This window comes from Rhinoderma darwinii, chromosome 5 (assembly GCF_050947455.1).
Source record: "Rhinoderma darwinii isolate aRhiDar2 chromosome 5, aRhiDar2.hap1, whole genome shotgun sequence".
Lineage (NCBI taxonomy): Eukaryota > Metazoa > Chordata > Amphibia > Anura > Rhinodermatidae > Rhinoderma > Rhinoderma darwinii.
In genome coordinates this window covers 293,016,793-293,036,198 of record NC_134691.1, presented here as the reverse complement: position 1 = coordinate 293,036,198, position 19,406 = coordinate 293,016,793, and the positions used below count along the sequence as shown (strand labels likewise).

At 43.1% G+C, this 19,406-nt stretch overlaps 1 long non-coding RNA gene across 1 annotated transcript; it reads left to right on the top strand.

Annotated features, from left to right (window-relative positions):
- Positions 1-3,957: 3,957 nt before the first annotated feature.
- Positions 3,958-17,493, top strand: LOC142652959 (uncharacterized). The gene is made up of 5 exons (XR_012847993.1): positions 3,958-4,177; positions 9,020-9,111; positions 14,680-14,712; positions 15,031-15,129; positions 17,277-17,493. It is a non-coding gene; the product is annotated as an uncharacterized LOC142652959 (long non-coding RNA).
- Positions 17,494-19,406: the final 1,913 nt, after the last annotated feature.

Below are 19,406 nucleotides of genomic sequence, written 5' to 3'. Positions count from 1 at the left end.
TATAATGCTCTCTTAGCTGACACCATACAGTATAATGCCCCCTTAGCTGCCCCCATACAGTATAATGCCCCAAAGCTGCCCCCTTACAGTATAATGCACCCTTAGCTGACCCCATACTGTATAATACCCGACGATTCCGCTCCTGGAGAAGCCCAATCGTCGGCAAGAGCGTCTGCAACGCTCACTTCAGGAGTAGCCCCCGACGACACTGTCCATACATAAGCAGTGAGGTCAGGGGTTCCCTCTAGGAGCGGAATCCCCGGCCAGAACGTCGGCAACTCTCTGGTAGGGGATTCCGCTCCTGGAGGAGCCACTGACGTCACTGTTATATGGACAGTGACAGCAAAGAATTTACTGGGCTCAGCGCTTAAAGTAGCGCAGTGCCTGGGGACTCCTCAACAAGTGGAGGAGCTCCCTCTGCTCCTCTGCTTTGTACTAATTCTGAAGCAGGGAGCTGATGGTTCCCTGCTTCAGCATTGGGTTCAACTACATCTGTGTCCTGAGGACGCAGATACAGTTGACACCGGGACATACCACTGGCCGCCACGGACAGCAGAACACAGCCTGGAACCCGGGACCGTCTCGCTGAATCTGGGCTGGTTGGTAGGTATGTGTTCATAAAGTATCATAAAGTATATGTTAAATATTTACTATTATAGTCTATGGGTCAGTTCACATGTTGCATAAATAGTGTAGATTTTCCACAACAGAATTTGTTGCGGAAAATCCGCAGCAAATACAGTAGTAGCAAAGTGGATGAGATAAAACAAATCTCATCCACATGTTGCGTAAATACTGAGTGGAAAAAATGCTCAGAAATTGACATGCAGTGCGAAATTTTATTTTGCAGCATGTCAATTGTATATGCGTAGACGCTGCTTATTTGTTGCGAGTTTTTCCCATTGAATTTGTTGCGTTTTTTTGCAGGAGGTTCGCAGCGATTCTGCTGCAAATAACGCAACTCAGAATGAAAAAAAAATCTTATATTTACCCAGGAGTCTGTGTTTCTTCCTCCAGGCCGGCATCCTGGGACGACGCTTCATCCCATGTGACTGCCGCTGCAGCCACTCACAGGCTGCAGCGGTCTCCTGGGATGAAACGTCGAACAGTTTGGTGCGGTTTTTCGCCCGTATACCCTGCGGCGCACAGGGCGTATACACTGCGTGCTTTTACACAGAGCATCAGCCCCGTGTGAACTCAGCCTATGGCATAGATTGCCCACAGACTGTAATGGTATCAGCTTAACGTATACATCATGAAAGACTATTTAAAGGCCACGACGTATATGTTAAATGTATGCCTGTAAAGTAAGGGGAATATATCACCCATTTACTCCGATGTTAAAAAAAATGTGCGAAATGCGTAGTCTTCTATGCTATTTCATCCTCCGAAAAAAAGGTATACTGACTTATGCCAATCCAACAGAGGCCTAATGGAGACCCATAGGATTAATGGAGCCATATAAACACATTTAGCATGTACGTCTCGGACACGCAGGATCCGGCTGTTATCGATCACATCTAAGCTCATAACGGTCGCAAAAAAAGCCCCGAAATACTCCTTGAAAACGCTTGCAAACAGCTTCCCATTGTTTTCAATAGTTAGAAGCTGGGTAGTGCATACATGTTGTTTCAGAAAATGTGGCGTAAAAAAGAAGTGCATGTCACTTTTTAGAGCGTTTTCTAAGCAGATTTTGATCATTTCCTATGGACTCTCGCAAAAACTATTTGAAAAAACACTTTAAAAGCTGTTGGCAAATCTGCCTCAAACGCCTGCTTTATGGGAGATGTTCTTAGGTGTTTTTTGGGGCATATTACGAAGCGCGAAATACACCTGCAATATGCCCGTGTCAGGGCCACACCATTCATGAGGCTAGATGAGCATCTCGCCACAGGCGGCACCTTGCTGCCTCTCTGAGGGGGCGGCGGCGCCATTGAAACCAGCCGCCGCCACCACTTCCTGCACTATAATTGCACCTGCGTCTATAGGACTCAGATACAATTACATACATAAGCGTTGAATGGCAGGACACGTTCCGTGCCCCGCTATTCAGCGCCTTTCACTGACGTAAGCGGCACGTTGAAAGGTGCTGATTGGCCAGGCAGAATAACTTGCCCTGCCACTCCGCGCCTTTTGACGACGCAAGTGACGCGATGACATGCGTTGTTGAATGTCAGGGCAAGGCAGCCTGCCAATCAGCACCTTTCAACGACGCAACAGTGAAAGGCGCTGATTGGCAGGGCAGAATGACTTGCCCTGCCACTCAGCGCCGTGTTGTTCAGCCCCAGCAGACCTGCATTGCAAGAAGACTTTGCTAAAAGTGTGAGGGGCTATATGTGCAGCACTATCTATAGGGGGGTTGGGCTGTATGTAGGGGGCTATATGTGTAGCACTATCTACAGGGGGGTAGGGCAGTATGTGGGGGTTAAATGTGCAGCACTATCTACAGGAGTGTAGGGCTATATGTGGGGGCTATATGTGCAGCACTATCTATAGGAGGTAGGGCTATATGTGGGGGCTATATGTGCAGCACTACCTACAGGCGGTAGGGCTGTATGTGGGGGCTATATGAGGAACACTTTCTACAGTGGGGGCTATATGTGCAGCACTACCTACAGGGGGTGGGGGCTAATTGTGTAGCACTATCTACAGGGGGTGGTGGCTATATGTAGAGCAATATCTATAGGGGGCTATCTACAGGGGATCTATGGGGGGCACTATCTACAGGGGGCACTGTGTGTGCGTGTGTGTATGTGTGTGTGTGTGTGTGTGTGTGTGTGTGTGTGTGTATGGGACACAGTATATGGTGCTATTATAATCAGGGACACAGTGTATGGCGCTATTATATTTAGGGGCGTAGTGTGTGGCACCATAAGAATTGTATCTTCGTTTCTAGGTGCAGAAATTTTGGAAAAGTGAGAAGCAGAAGACAGATGAGCGGAAAACTGCTGAAATGGGCTGTGGCTGGGAGAAGTCATGATAGAGGTCTGGACCGGATGGAGAAGAAAAGAGAAAAAGAAAAACTAGAATCTGAGACGTCACCGGTGAGTCACCTAATGTCAATGTTTATTCTGCCTCTAATCAGTAATGTAGTCACTGTAAGATCTGCAGCGAGATGATGGGTGGTATGATTTTTTTTTTTGTGAGGCTGTTAGTGATGTAGAAAAGGCTGGGGGGGGGGGCATTTAAATTTTCGCCTTAGACAGCAGAAAAACTAGAATCGGCCCTGGCCCGTGTGAACATACCCTTGGGCCCTGATCACACAGTTTCTTGCAGGCAGAAAAAATCTGCCTCAGAATTCCTCCAGGCAGATTTTGAATTGCCTGCGCTTTTTTTCCCTGCGTTTTTCGCCCACGGTCATTGAAACTAATGCAAGGACCGCGGGCAAAAAAACACAGCGAAAAACTCTGATTTAAATGGGAGGTCGGAGGCGGAAACCGTGGCAAGAAAGAACATGACGCTTTTTTTTTCCGCGAGCGGCCAAAAGCCACTCAGGAAAAAAAAACAACTCTGCCTCCTATTGAAATCAATGGAGGCGATTTCTGATATTTTTTGGCGCTGATTCCAACATGGTTTCCACATCAAAATCAGCGGCAAATAACTGTGTGAACTGACGCTTAGGCTTTCATATAAAAATGTTACATGTAATAGTGTCTTGAGGAACAGAAGCTCCAGAGCTGTATTGAGCACAAAGATTTATCCTGACAAATACATGAAATATGATAAAGCATTCATTATATAAAGTTGGACTAAATCTGCTTTTATTATGAGGGGTAAAACCCTAAGACATTGATGAGTACAAGCCACAAAAATCTCTATACAAATAGACCAGATGTGTTCTGCGCGGCAGTTCTCTCAAGTAGCAGCACAGCAATTGTACTAACGCTATAGGGACATCTGCTGGACATAAGCAGAACAGCAATGATTTAATCACGTGACAAAAAAACTTTATAAAGTTGTCGTAAATATCAGTTTCTCTACATGATAAGATGTTATTTATCTGATTCTGAGAATAAGACGCTGATGCGGTATTTGTAAATTTTTCCGGATATTAATCTGATGCTCCTGCACGCTGGGCGGTGCCCCTCTACAGGGGCTGGTCTATAGTTTACACGAGCCTTCTAGGGGAGTTGGGCGAGTTACACGCTTCCTCAGTTGGCGGGATGACTATGGAGAGGTCGGTAATGTATTTTTATTGCACGTTGTTATCGACGTATCGGATTATATGTTTGTATTGTAATGCAGAGTTATATATATTTATTTTACTGTGGACTGATTTCTGGCTTGCATTGCACTGGACTTCACCCTCAGTGACCACGTGTTGACTCCATGTTGGAAGCTCAGTCACGTGGCCGGCTGTCCTTTGTATCTTTACTACATAGCTATAGTTACTGACGTTATTATGCTGTGTTTTTTTAAAGTTTATCCATACAAGAATTTTAACAATAAAAGGAAAGGAGAAAAAAAAAAAAGTATAGTTCCTTGTGTTTTGTTCTATGTGGGGTAGAATTGTCAATAGTGCTAAAAAAGACTAAGCTAACAAGCTTTGCCCTGTATCTAAGTTCCTCGCTGTTCCCGTGCTGTGGCATGTGATATCTGCTGCAGTGACGTCCTTTATGGAGGCCATTCTCTGACGTCAGAGGGGGGGGGATTACAATGGTAACTATGCAGCAACGTTTTTGGGAATTGCAATGGTAACTATGTGGTATCCTCAGAAAACCCCTTTTAAAGAGGCTCTGTCACCACATTATAAGTGCCCTGTCTCCTACATAAGGAGATTGGCGCTGTAATGTAGGTGACAGTAATGCTTTTTATTTAAAAAAACAATCTTTTTTCACAAAGTTAGGAGCGATTTTGGATTATGCTAATGAGCTTTCTTAATGCCCAAGAGGGCGTACTTTTATTTTCGACCAAGTGGGCGTTGTACAGAGGAGTGCATGACGCTGACCAATCAGCATCATGCACTCCTCTCCATTCATTTACACTGCACTAGCGATATAGATATATCGCTATGTGCATCCTCATACACAAACCCTAACATTACTACAGTGTCCTGATAATGAATACACATGAAATCCAGCCTGGACGTCATGTGTACTCAGAATCCTGACACTTCTGAATCTTTTCTGTGAGATTCCAGCAACGGATACGAAATCTTGCGAGATCTCGGAGCTAAACGGGATTTGGTTTCACTTACCGGAATCTCACAAAAAAAGATTGAGAAGTGTCAGGATTGTGAGTACACAATGACGTCCAGGTTGGATGGTCATGTGTATTCATTATCAGGACACTGTAGTAATGTTAGGGTTTGTGTATGAGGCTGCACATAGCGATATATCTATATCGCTAGTGCAGTGTAAATGAATGGAGAGGAGTTCATGATGCCGATTGGTCAGCGTCATACACTCCTCTGTACAACGCCCACTTGGTCGAAAGTAAAAGTACGCCCACTTGGGCATTAAGAAAGCTCATTAGCATAAACTTAAATCGCTCCTAACTTTGTGAAAAAAGATAGTTTTTTTTAAATAAAAAGCATTACTGTCACCTACATTACAGCTCCCATCTCCTTATATAGGAGATAGGGCACTTATAATGTGGTGACAGAGTCTCTTTAAATATCTCCCTTAAAGGGAATGTGTCGCTAGAAAATATTTTTTTCCAGTTAAACAATTAGAATTTGAGTGACGACACACTGTTTTAACTTTTTCATACATCAGGAAATATTATAAATTAGATTCTAATTTATAACATTTCCATGTGCCGGCCACTAGAGGGAGCAGTTCCCAAAATTGCAGCATGGTCACTGTGGTAAATCAACCTCGTTGATTTATGCTGCAAATTTGGGGTGGACACACTCTCCTCTACTGTCCTCACACAATCTCTCTTCCCCCCCCCCCCTTTTTCTTCCTCCCTCCTGGCTAGTGCCAGGAGAAGGAGGGGTTTGAATGTCTTCAAACCTCCTACACTGTGTGCCGCCATTTTCTGAGCGACTGCACAGTGTAGGAGGATTAGATATAGGGCTCAGCAGACCGTATCACACGAACATAATACACATGAACATAAATTACTTGCTCCTGCCTCCGCTGGTCTACGCTCCTCTTCCTTGCGCCTTCGCTTGGTTGAACATATGGCCGTAAGCCGCGGCCGGAAGTAGTCATCTTACTATCCGGCAGCAGCTTCCAGTCCACATGAAAATGGCGCCGGATTTCGCTCTACGAACGAGCTTCGTTTTGATCTGTGTGGGAGCGGCGCATGCGCGCAAAATGCACAAGATGTGACCAGATATTTCAGGAAATATATTAGAATATCGCCACATGCTGATTCTATTCAATAGCTTTTAGGCCTTGTTCGCATCTCTTAAAAAGAAACAGCAGGTGGTGCTACCCCTATATTATTCCTGAAATATGTGGTGATATAAGCATTATTTTTTTTTTTTTAGATTGGGCTAAATTTCTCTATAAACAATATTCCTCATGGTAGAATCCCCTTAGGGCTCATTCAGGCGAACGTGAATAACGTCCGTGTGCTGCGCAGGGAAATCATGCGCAGCACACGGACCCATTGACTTCAATGGGGCCGTTCACACATGCAGGAGTTTTTACGCAGCGAGTGTCCGTTGTGTAAAACTCATTCTTACTAAAACCGGAGCGCATCGTGTTAGGGTATGTGCACACACACTAATTACGTTCGTAATTGACGGACGTATTTCGGCCGCAAGTACCGGACCGAACACAGTGCAGGGAGCCGGCCTCCTAGCATCATACTTATGTACGATGCTAGGAGTCCCTGCCTCGCTGCCGGACAACTGTCTCGTACTGAAAACATGATTACAGTACGGGACAGTTGTCCTGCAGAGAGGCAGGGACTCCTAGCATCGTACAGAAGTATGATGCTAGGAGCCCGGCTCCCTGCACTGAGTTCGGTCCGGTACTTGCGGCCGAAATACGTCCGTCAATTACGGACGTATTTAGTGTGTGTGCACATACCCTTAGGGCGGGTTCACACATGGCGGAATTGCACTTAAATTCCGCTGCGGACACTCCGCAGCGTTAATCCGCAGCGGAGCCGTTTCTACATTGACTTTCACTTTAATTTAGCAGTGTTCGTTTACACGATGCGTACAATTCCGCTGCGGAGCATAGGCTGCGGAGCGGAATTTGGTGTCCGCAGCATGCTCTGTCTGTTGCGGAGCAGTGGCGGACTCATGGCGGAATTTCTCCATTGACTTCAATGGAGATTCAAAGTTCCGCAATGAAGTCCGCAGCTGTCATGCACATGTCATGTGTGCTGCGGATGCGTCTTGCTTTTTTTACTTGACATTTCTTCATTCTGGCTGGACCTATGTATTTCTAGGTCTACAGCCAGACTGAGGAAGTCAATGGGGCTCCCGTAATGACGGGAGCGTTGCTAGGAGACGTCAGTAAATAGTCACTGTCCAGGGTGCTGAAAGAGTTAAGCGATCGGCAGTAACTGTTTCTGCACCCGGGACAGTGACTACCGATCCCAATATACATGTATCTGTAAAAAAAAATGAAGTTCGTACTTACCGAGAACTCCCTGTTTCTGTCTCCAGTCCGGCCTCCCAGGATGACGTTTCAGTGTAAGTGACGGCTGCAGCCAATCACAGGCCAAGCACAGGCTGCAGCGGTCACATGGACTGGCGCGTCATCCAGGGAGGTCGGGCTGGATGCCGAAGGAGGGACGCGTCATAAAGACAACGGGCGGTAAGTATGAATTTCTTTTACTTTCACTAGGGAAAGTGCTGTCCCTTCTCTCTATCCTGCACTGATAGGGAGAAGGGAAGCACTTTTCCCGCAGTCCGCAGCAGCTAGTCCGCATCAATTTTCTGCACATTTTGTGCAGATCCGCAGCCGTAATCCGCAACCCGGATTAGGTGCGGCATTGATGCGGACAGTTGCGGAGGAATTCCGCCATGTGTGGTCATGCCCTTAGAGGAAAACAGTCAAACACCCTTCATCATTTTAAAAACCTGTTGCAGACATTACTTGTATTAGTAACCGGCTTTTCATAGCCCTGTCCATTAGGGTGGCCCTTATTTTTCAACTTTCTAAAAGTTTAGCTCCCACCCCCCCTATCTTGTTCCAATCAGCAAAATATTTGCTCAATCTAACAACTGTGCGGCGACCCTCATCGACCATCAAGTTTTGAAATTTTTGCCCGGAAAGTTATTTTTTTCAGATAACATTTTTTTTTTTTTCGTTTTATTTTTTAAGCGCTAGTAATGGAAATTAATGCAAGTTTTCATTTATTTAATTAGCATGTGATATATATATATATATATATATATATATATTTTCCCGATGGCATTTGATTTGCTATTGCTTAGTAAGGCCCCATGCACCTGAACATGCTTTTGCGGCCGCAATTCCCCAGAAAATCCACAGGAGAATTGCGGCCCCATTCATTCCTATGGGCCCATGCACACGACTGTGGTTTCCACAGTCCGTGCATATCCCAGGAGCCTGGACCGCAGAAAGAATGGACATGTCTTATTATCCAGGCTCATAGAAAATAATGTGCATGGCCCGAGGGTGACACTCCACTGCCGGCCGACCCGAAAATCACGGCCATGCACATGGCTACGGTCGTGTGCAGGAGGCCTTAATATGAAAAATCACCAAATGTTTGCCGTGTGAATTATGTTGTGATTTTTCATTATTATTATTATTAGACTTCTACTATTATTATTATTATTCTTCGATAAACTTATATTATTAGATAAACTTATTTTATAACCTCCCTATTTATAATGTTATGTGCATCGTTTACTTATTTTGTAACAAAATATGATGAAGAGGATAAGAATTTCTTAATGCTTCAGCGCCAAAAAGGACGACAGGGCTCCATGGTTGTTTTTTTTGTTGTTGATTGGAACAGGATTAGGGGGTGGGAGCAGCAAAATATGAACTTTCGGAATATTACCTATAGCTCAGGGCCACCCTACTGTCCATACAATCTATCTGTTTCTGGTTTTGTAATACTGTAATTATTTTTGCAGCTTCACAAAGATGTCTGTTTCTCACACGTTACCAGTGCTACAGACTGGTACACGGATACTGTGGCTGCCTACTCCAAGCACCTGATGCAGAGGTAAAAAAATCAACGAAGGTCAAACCTACTAAATAAGTTACGTTATGGGTATGTTCACACGCTAAAGTCAAAACGGCTGAAAATAAGCCGTGAGAACATACCCAAAGAGTGATAAATCTAGAATCCTGTTTGGCATGACCGCAGCAGGCTAAATTTGGTAGTTATGTTTTATAAACCTACTGAGATATTGACGTTTTTCAGCTTTGCAAAAAATGACTGCCACAACAATCCGTGGGGGGGGGGGCAGGGACACCTAGCGTCATAGATAACGATCATGCTAGGAGCCCGGCTCTCTGAAGTGTGTTTGGTCTGGGAAATGCGTCTGACGTACGGACCGTATATAACGGACTGTACACGCTTGTGTGTGAGGCTCCTTAACCCCTTCCCGACATTTGCCGTACATGTACGTCATGGAAAGCATTGACTTCCCGCATCTTGCCGTACATGTACGCCGAATGTTTGGGACCGGCTCAGAAGCTGAGCCGGTCCCATCATCACCGGATCTCAGCTGTATCTTACAGCTGACATCCGGCTGTAACGGTGGGGACCGAAATTAGCTTCGATCCCCGCCATTAACCCCTTAAGTGCAGCGCTCAAACGCGATCGCTGCACTTATGGTGTTTGCAGCTCATCGGAACCCCAGTAATTAAATTGCCGGGGTTCCGGTGGCTGCAATGGCAACCGGAGGCCTAATACTGGCCTCCCGGTCTGCCTAGCACCGAAGCCGGTCAAGATCCGCCCGGCGGCGGAGCCTGATCGGCTTCCGTAGCTGCCGGCAAGATGGCGCCGGGTCAGGAGCTGATCCTGCGTCATCAGCGGTGGAAGTCAGCTGTACTGTACAGCTGACATCCACCTGTAACGGCAGGAACCGGAGCTAGCTCCGATCCCTGCCATTAACCCCTTCGATGCAGCAATCGAAAGCGATTGCTGCATCGTAGCGGTTACTAGCAGATCGCCAGCCCTGACAGGCAATCAGGACTGGCGACTGCTGTTATGGCAACAGGAGACACAATGGTCTCCTGCTCTGCCATTACGGAAGCCGATTTAGGCCCCGCTGGGAGGCGAAGCCTAATCGGCTTGCTGTCAGTGAATGACTGACAGATCTAATACATTGCACTACATAGGTAGTGCAATGTATTAGAAAAAAAAAAAAATCTGACCGTTGGACCTTCAAGTCCCCTAGTGGGACTTGAGAAAAAGTGTAAAAAAAAAGTATAAAAAAGTGCAAATAATGAAAGTTTGAAAACAATAAAAGTTTCAAGTAATCAAATAAAACACAATCCCCCTTTTACTCTTATCAAGTCCTTTATTATTGAAAAATAATAATAAACCATATGTATTTGGTATCGCCGCGACCGTAACGACCTGAGGTATCAAAATATTATAATATTTATTGCACGCGGTGAACAGCGTAAAAAAAACCTTAAAAAATGTTACCAGAGTTTCTGTTTTTTTAGTCACTTTGCCCTACAAATGTTAGAATAAAAAGTGATCAAAAAGTCGCATGTATCCAAAAATGGTACCTATAAAAACTATAGCTCGTCCCGCAAAAAACAAGCCCTCATACACCTCCGTCGACAAAAAAATTAAAAAGTTATGGTTCTCACAACTTGGCGACAGAAAAAATACATTCTTTTTACAAAAGTAATTTTATTGTGCAAAAAGTTGTAAAACATAAAAAAGTGCTATAAATTAGGTATCGCCGGAATCGTACTCACCCGCAGAATAAAGTTAACATGTAGTTTATAATGCGTGGTGAACGCTGTATAAAAAAAAAAAAAAAAAAAGCTGTGCCAGAATTGCGTTTTTTTGTTTACCTGGCCTCCCAAAAAATAGGATAAAAGGTGATCAAAAAGTTGCATGTACCCCAAAATGGTACCAATAACTACAGCTCGTCCCGCAACAAACCAGCCCTCATACCACTACGTCTATGAAAAATAAAATTAGTTAAGGCTCCAATAAGTCAGGAAATAAAAAAATATGCAGTTGTGCCCGAGGGGAACATTTCTTCTGTTTGAAGAGGCGATTTATCAAGGACCTAAAATTAGGGAACCAGGAAAGGGAGGGCCCAAACATATCCGCTGGAAGCGACGGTGCCCGTATTATACCAGGACAATACTTCCTAGAAAAATTCCCCAAACTACAAAGGCCCGGAGTGCGGACCAAAAGGGGGATAATAAAGGACGCCATATATCAGTGCGACACCGGCCTGTGCAGAAAGGATTGCTTCACAGCGTAACACACATCTATGGATCATTTTATTGTTTTTTTTTGCCCCATTATTATACCACCTGACTATGCCCCTTATATACTCCGCCCGGCTTACATGTACCCCCACATTATAAACGGAAACACTAGTAAGACTCCAAACAAAACTACTACCAAGCAAAATCCGTTCTCCAAAAGCCAAATGGCGTTTCCTCCCATCTGAACCCTACAGCGGCCCAAACAGCAGTTTCCTTCCACATATATGGCACAGTCATACCCGGGAGAACCCTTTTAGCAATTTTTGGGGTGTGTGTCTCCAGTGGCATCAGCTGGGCACGACATATTTGCCGCTGAATGGCATATCTAGGGAAAAATATAAATTTTTAATTTGCACCATCCACAGCGCATTCATTTATGGAAAAGACCTGTGGGGTGAAAATGCTCACTACACCCCTTAATAAATGCCTTGAGGGGTGCAGTTTCCATAATAGGGTCACTTCTCAGGGGTTTATTTTTATTATTTCACATCTGAGCCTCTGCAGTTGTGAACCAATATTTTGTAAATCGCCAAATTAGGCCTCAATTTGACATGGTACGCTTTCACTCCTGAGCCTGGTCGACTGTCCAGGCAAGAGATTAGGGCCACATGTAGGGTGTTTCTAAAACCAGGAAACCCAGCATAATAATTAGAGAGCTGTCTTGTTATGGTGGCACAAGCCGGGTACCACATATTGTCCACATATCTGTGGAAAAAATCCCATTTTCACTCTGCAACATCGAGTTCACACTAATTTCTACAAAACACCTGCAGGGTTAACATGCTCACTACATCCCTAGGTAAATGCATTGAGGGGTGTAGTTTCCAAAATTGGGTCACTTCTGGGGGGTTTCCACTGTTTTGGGCCCACAGGCGCCAGAAACCAATCCAGCAACATCTGCACTCCAAATGGCGGTCCTTCCCTTCTGAGCCCTGCCGTGTGCCCAAACAGCAGTTTATGACCACATATGGGGTATTGCCGTACTCGGTAGAAATTTGTTTTACAAATGTTGGGTTCTTTTTTTTCCTTTATTTGTTGCGAAAATGAAAAAATTTGCGCTAAAGCTACGTCTTATTGAAGAAAAAGGATTGTTTTTATTTTCACTGCCCAATTCTAATAAATTCTATGAAACATCTGTGGGGTCAAAATGCTCACTACGCCCCTAGATGAATTCCTCAAGAGGTGTAGTTTCCTAAATGGTGTCACTTTTTGGGCGTTTTCATTGTTTTTTCCCCTCAGGGGCTTCGTAAATGTGACATGGCCTCCGCAAACCATTCCTGCTAAACTTGAGCTCCAAAAGCTAAATAGCGCACTTTCCCTTCTCAGCCCTGCCGTGTCGCCAAACAACCGTTTATTACCACATGTGGGGTATTGTTTTACTCGGGAGAGATTGGTTTACAAATTTTACGGTGCTTTTTCTCCTTCAGTCCTTGTGGAAATGAGAAAAAATTAGCTAAACCTACATTTTCTTTGAAAAAATTTAGATTGTCATTTTCAGGGCCTATTTCCAATAATTTATGCAAAAAACCTGTTGGGTCAAAACGCTCACTATACCCCTAGATAATTTCCTCAATGGGTGTAGTTTCCAAAATGGGGTCACTTGTGGGGGGTTTCCACTGTTTTGTCCCCTCAGGGGCTTTGTAAATGTGACATGGCCTCCGCAAACCATTCCTGCTAAACTTGAGCTCCAAAAGCCAAATAGCGCTCTTTCCCTTCTCAGCCCTGCCGTGTCTCCAAACAACCGTTTATTACCACATGTGGGGTATTGTTTTACTCGGGAGAAATTGCTTTACAAATTTTACGGTGCTTTTTCTCCTTTAGTCCTTGTGGAAATGAGAAAAAAAAATCGCTAAACCTACATATTCTTTGAAGAAATGTTGATTTTAATTTTCACGGCCTACTTCCAATAATTTCTGTAAAAAACCTGTGCGGTCAAAATGCTCACTGTACCCCTAGATAATTTCCTTAATGGGTGTAGTTTCCCAGATGGGGTCACTTTTGGGGGATTTTGACTGTTTTGGCACTGCAAGAGCCCTTCAAACCTGACATGGTGCCTAAAATTTATTCTAACAAAAATAAGGCCCCAAAATCCACTAGGTGTTCCTTTGCTTCTGAGGCCGGTGCTTCAGTCCAGTAGCACACTAGGGCCACATGTTGGATATTTCCTAAAACTGCAGAAACTGGGCAACAAATATTGAGTTGCATTTCTCTGGTAAAACCTTCTGTGTTATAAAAAAAATTGTACTAAAAATTTATTTCTGCAAAAAAATATGAAATTTGTAAATTTCACCTCTACTTTGCTTTAATTCCTGTGACATGTGTAAAGGGTTAAGACATTTTCTAAATGCTGTTTTGAATACTTTGAGGGGTGAAGTTTTTAAAATGGGGTGACTTTTTGGGGGTTTCTAATATATAAGGCCCTCAACGCCACTTCACAACTGAACTGGCCCCTGTAAAAATGGCCTTTTGAAATTTTCTTGAAAATGTGAGAAATTGCTGCTAAAGTTCTAAGCCTTGTGAGGTCATAGAAAAATAAAAGGATGTTCAAAAAACGATGCCAATCTAAAGTAGACATATGGGGGATGTTAATTAGCAACAATTTTGTGTGGTATAACTGCCTGTCTTACAAGCAGATACATTTAAATTGGGAAAAATGCTAATTTTTGCAATTTTTCGCGAAATTTTGGTGTTTTTCACAATTAAATACTGAACATATCGAGCAAATTTTGCCAGTAACTTAAAGTCCAATGTGTCACGAGAAAACAATCTCAGAATCGCTTGGATAGGTGAAAGCATTCCGGAGTTATTACCACATAAAGTGACACATGTCAGATTTGAAAAATGCGGCCCTGGTCAGGAAGGTCAAAAGTGGCTAAAGAGGGAAGGGGTTAATAAAAAGCCGATAGACAGGCATAACAAGCAGTCAGCTATAACTGATGTTTCTGTGGTGACAAATTGTAGGCTGCCCTTTTTGGAAGAACCTTATTTGTAACTTATAATTTTCCAAATATTGTGTGCATAGTCGGTGATGACATCTGTACTCCTGATTTATATTATAATTGATGTTAAAAAGGATTTACCTGAGACTATGCACATTACTGGAACTCCTAAACCCCCAAACCCACCACCACCATAAGAATTGCTTGGTTTTTCTTTTGGTTTTTTTACTGTGCAGTTGGAATATTTGTAATACCTGGTTGTTATGTGATATTATTGCACGTGGGCACCTTCTGCAGCACATGGTAAATGACAATATATTAGACACATTGTAATTTTTTTTTTTTTTTTATTTTTTTTTATATCCTTCCAAATTCCCCAACAGGTGTTATGGAAAGCGATGATCACACATGGAAAGGTGAGTTATCACTACACAGGTATACATGTAATCTTGCGGATCAAAGCACATGTAGCCAATGATGAGCATTGTACTCCTGAACGGAAATATTATTCTGTAACTGAAGCCTTAAAGGATTTACCTGAGGTTACATAAAGCTTCTAAACTGATCTATGGACGTTTTTAAGATCACTAGTGAACAGGATGCAATTGGTGAGACACTGATTCCATCATTGTTTTTTATGTTCTTTAAAGTTGCTGTGTGTTCAGGGGTGAGGGGAGCACACATTTATTTGGCCAGTTTAGAATACTACAACTATTTCATTCTGTTTGTTCTAGTACATGGTGTTCACTGCCAAAGTATGACCTGTACCTGGTAAAAGCAGAACATTGGCAGCATGGATGAAAATGCCCAAGGGTCGTTCATGAAGGATAATGGTAAGACTGCATTATGTCAGCTGTGTGATGAATGCTGCTCTTTTGATGATATTACAATAGATATGTAGCCGTTGATGATTATTATTGTACTCCTCCTGACAGGAGATAATCTCCGGTTGATGCTTTAAAGGATTTATCTGAGGCTACATCTATGCTATTTTTAATTTTAGGCTAGGGCTCCCTGGTGACTTTTGCTAACGGTAAAGCCACTTTAGTGTAGTCTTGTAGGGAAAAGTCATGCAACCATTTGCAAGGATTCCTTCACAAAATTTTTGTGACTGTTGGCAGTTACCTGCGACTTTTTCCCCCATAGTGAAGCACATTAACCCATGTTTTTACTGAAACCAGAAGTCTGTGGAGCCCTAGCTGTATTTCTACTAATTCAGTACAAAATACTGCAGAGAACAGAAGAATAATAACTTACCAGATACAATAGGAAGGAGGACCTGGCTCAGTCAGATTTACAAATTACAGAGGACCTGTCACTACTTTAGTAATGCCGTATCTCCTAGCTAATCTGATGGGCGCTGTCACACTGATAATTCTAGTGAAAATTGTGTCCCAAAAAGTTTGAGCTTTTTTTTCTAAATATGTAAATGAGCCTTTATTAGACAAGTGGGAGGTAACAGCAGCGATTCTCCTGAGGTGCAGCTACCTCACAGCGTCTGACGCTGTCCTATCTGCATGAAGCTGCTTCACACAGTGTGAGAGACTGGGGGGAAGGGGGATCACTTCAAACAGCCATATCTTGGGCTGTGGACCACCTATCTGGTGGTATATGAAAGATGAGATTCTAATCTTTCATATGGCGCTGTAGTTCTAGCGGTGAAAGCGCAGTCCGGAATGGAAGCTGTATACTATATGATCACGCTGTGTTGCTGCTCTGACACACCGCCCAGAGTGAAAAGAACTAGTCCCCTCCTATTAGGAAAGTATAGGCAAATAAGCATTTGAGAAAAATGCTCATAACTTTGCAAATAATAAGTTTTTGAAAAAAACTACACTAGTTATCACCAGCAAAGTTCCTATTAGATTAGTTAGGAGATAGGGAATTGATAAAGTGACAGATCCTCTTTAAAGGAACAGTGTCACCAACATTTTTTTTTTTATATCAGTTTTATGTTAGGGTTTTATTAAAAACGTTTATATTTATTTGTGTGTTTGTGTGTTACTTTTTTCTATTTTTACACTTTTTCTTCCCTATGGGGGCTGCCATTTTTTTTTCCATTTCTGTATGTGTCGATTAACGACACATACAGACATGGAATACGGCAGCTCCAGTCCCATAGGGAATGCGAACGGGGCCCGTTCCATCCACTATGATGTACGCCGTGTGTGTGGGAACGGCGCATGCGCCGCTCCCACACAGTCCGATTTGAAATGCGCGCCGTCCGGCGCCATTTTCCTGTGGACTGGAAGTCGCGGCCGGCCAGTAAGATTACTACTTCCGGTCGCGGCTTCCGGACTTGTGCACATGGAGCAGCGGACGGACCGGAGGGAGCTGCGGCGACTGGAGCAGGTAAGTGATTTCTATGTATGTTCGTGTTTCAGTGTGTTTTACTAGTGTATGTAAACCTTCTTCACTGTGTGTTAGCTCAAAAAATGGCGACACACAGTGTAGGAGGTTAGACCGTTCAAACCCCTAGTTTCTCCCGGCACTAGCCAGGATAAAGTAGGGGGGGATTCTGAGAGCTCACTAGAGCGAGGGATTTTTTCCCAATTTTGCAGCATAAAGCAATGTGGTTGCTTTACCACATGCAATGCTGCAATTTTAGGAATTGCTCCATCTAGTGACCAGTGCTGGGAAATATTATAAATTGAATCCAATTTATAATAATTCCTGACTCGTGAAAAAAATATAAAAAAATTAGAACAATGTTTAATCACCTACACACTAATTGTTTAACTAAAAAAAAAACATGTTTTGCTGGCAACACATTCCCTTTAATGGCGGTACTTGGTATACTGCATGTTCATAGCCCACTTGTCTAGTGCTTCTTAAGGCCTGCCCCCCCAATTGTTGATAAAGGCAGCTTTGTCAGAAGTAGTAATCTGTGGGTTAACAAAATAATTGTTCAATTATGTTCTTATTTAATGAGAGCTATAGATATATCTTACTATTCACTGGCTTGTTTTGTTTTTTTTAGGGTGATCACAAGATGTCAAGAAACTTGATGACCGTACAAGAATTGTCTGCCTGCTCACTATATGTACTGAAAATTAGGAGCAAAGTTCTTGTGTTGATGAAGCAGAAATAATAGCCAAGCTCTAATCTTTTCTGTCTTTAGGATTGTACATTTTCTATATTATTTATGAAATGCCCAAATCATTAAAGACTTTACAACCCCTATTTCTTATACCAAATCTGAGTAAAATGGTTCCAAATGGAGTACCATGTCCTTTAGCTAAAACAGAGGGCAGCTTTTGGCTCTGGATGACCACAAGTGTTCATTGAAAATGGTGAATGCCCATTAACTTCAAAGGTCACCATGTAGAATATTCTGCAAGCCACTGCAGCAAATCCAAGTTTACACTGTGCTTCCCCTGCCGCTGTCATCTGACTTCAGGGATTACTAGCAATGAGATCCAGTCAATCACCTGGGTAACCCACAGTATGAGAAGAGGTTAACTCTTTTTAACCCCTTAAGGACACGGCCAATTTTGGGCTTGAGGACAGAACAATTTTTTTTTTTATATTTCCCTCTTTGCATCCTGATGCTCAACTTTTTTTTTTTAATTTTTGTACGACGTGGTTGTATGAGACTTTGTTTTTTGCTGGACGAGTTGTACTTAATGTTTGTACCAAAAAAATGGTACCTACATAATCGTTTAATTTATATAAATTTTTATTTTGGCGAAAATGCAGAAAAAAAGCAGTTGTAATATTTTTTTACACTATACCGATCATCATAAATAATGTTATACATTTGTTGTACAGGTTGTTACGGACGTGGCGATACCAAATGTGTTATTTCATGTTTTGGGACTTATATTTTAAAAAGTTTATTATAAAAAAAGTGTTCTGTCTATTTTTTTTACTATTTATCATTAATTTTTTTTTCATTCATTTTAACTATTTTTTTTTTTTTTTAATCCCATAAAGGGATTTTTCATTTTGATTTTTTTTTTTTTATCTGTAATGTACTGGCATAGATCTATATGCCAGTACATTAGCCTGTTACTGATTGTACACAGGCAGTTGTTAGGGCTCAGTATGCCCTAACAGGAAATTTGTTCAGACAGCACTGGGGTCCCTTCAATGGACCCTGGGCTGTCTGGCCATACAAGTTCTGGGCTTTAATCGCGTCAATTTTAGTTATTTTCTGTGATGCGATCAAAGTGCAGTCCCCTCTCCTTGAATGCAGCGATCAGCTTTCATCGCAGCATTCAAAGGGTTAACGGCGGAGAGAGGATGTTTCTCTTCTCTCCGCTGCCAGAGCGGTGCTCTCCTTCGCACGCAGAGACGGCTGTCACACAGGACGAGAATGCTCGTCCTAATGTGCGAAGTCCCCGCTGCTCAGGACGAGCATCCTCGTCCTGTGTTGGCAACAGTTTAAAGAAGAAATGCTTAACTTTTTGAAACTTAACAACATAACTTACTTTGAGCAGTTGATGATGTAACAGTGCTTTGAGCAGTTGATGATGATGTAACAGTACTTTGAGCAGTTGTACTGAGACGCATGCTTCTCTGACCATAAACCTTGCAGTCCTAGGCTTGCCTTAAACTAGTTCTGTCGGCAGCCATTATTAATGACTCTTCCAGACACATGCACGTTGGGCCGGGCGTGCATGTGTTTTCAATAGAGAGAAAACTGCTGCCAAACTCCTGACAGCGGCTTATCTCCTTACAAACTGAAGGATCGGGCATGTTGAAATTCAACTACCCGATCCTTGTCTCCCCTGATATAGTGCCATTGGGGGAGAGTGGCGACACCGCCATACACATTAGCTGGTCGGCCGGTCCCGCCGATATTGGTGGGTTCGGCTGACATGCAGCTAATGTGTTTGGTCAACTTTTAGACTCTTGCTGGGAGATATCTAGTCTAGTGATTCTCGTCCTTAGATTAGAAACCATGTAAGTTTGGGCTGTGGGTTTTAACCCCTTCCCGACATTTGACGTATCCATACGCCAAAGTCGGGTAGGAGAACTATGGAACGGGCTCACGCAGTGAACCCGCTCCATACGATGCCGGTGTCGGCTGTATATTACAGCCGACACTTCAGAGTAACTAGTTAAATTCCTTTAAATCCTCAAAGAGGGGGGCGACCCCCTCTAA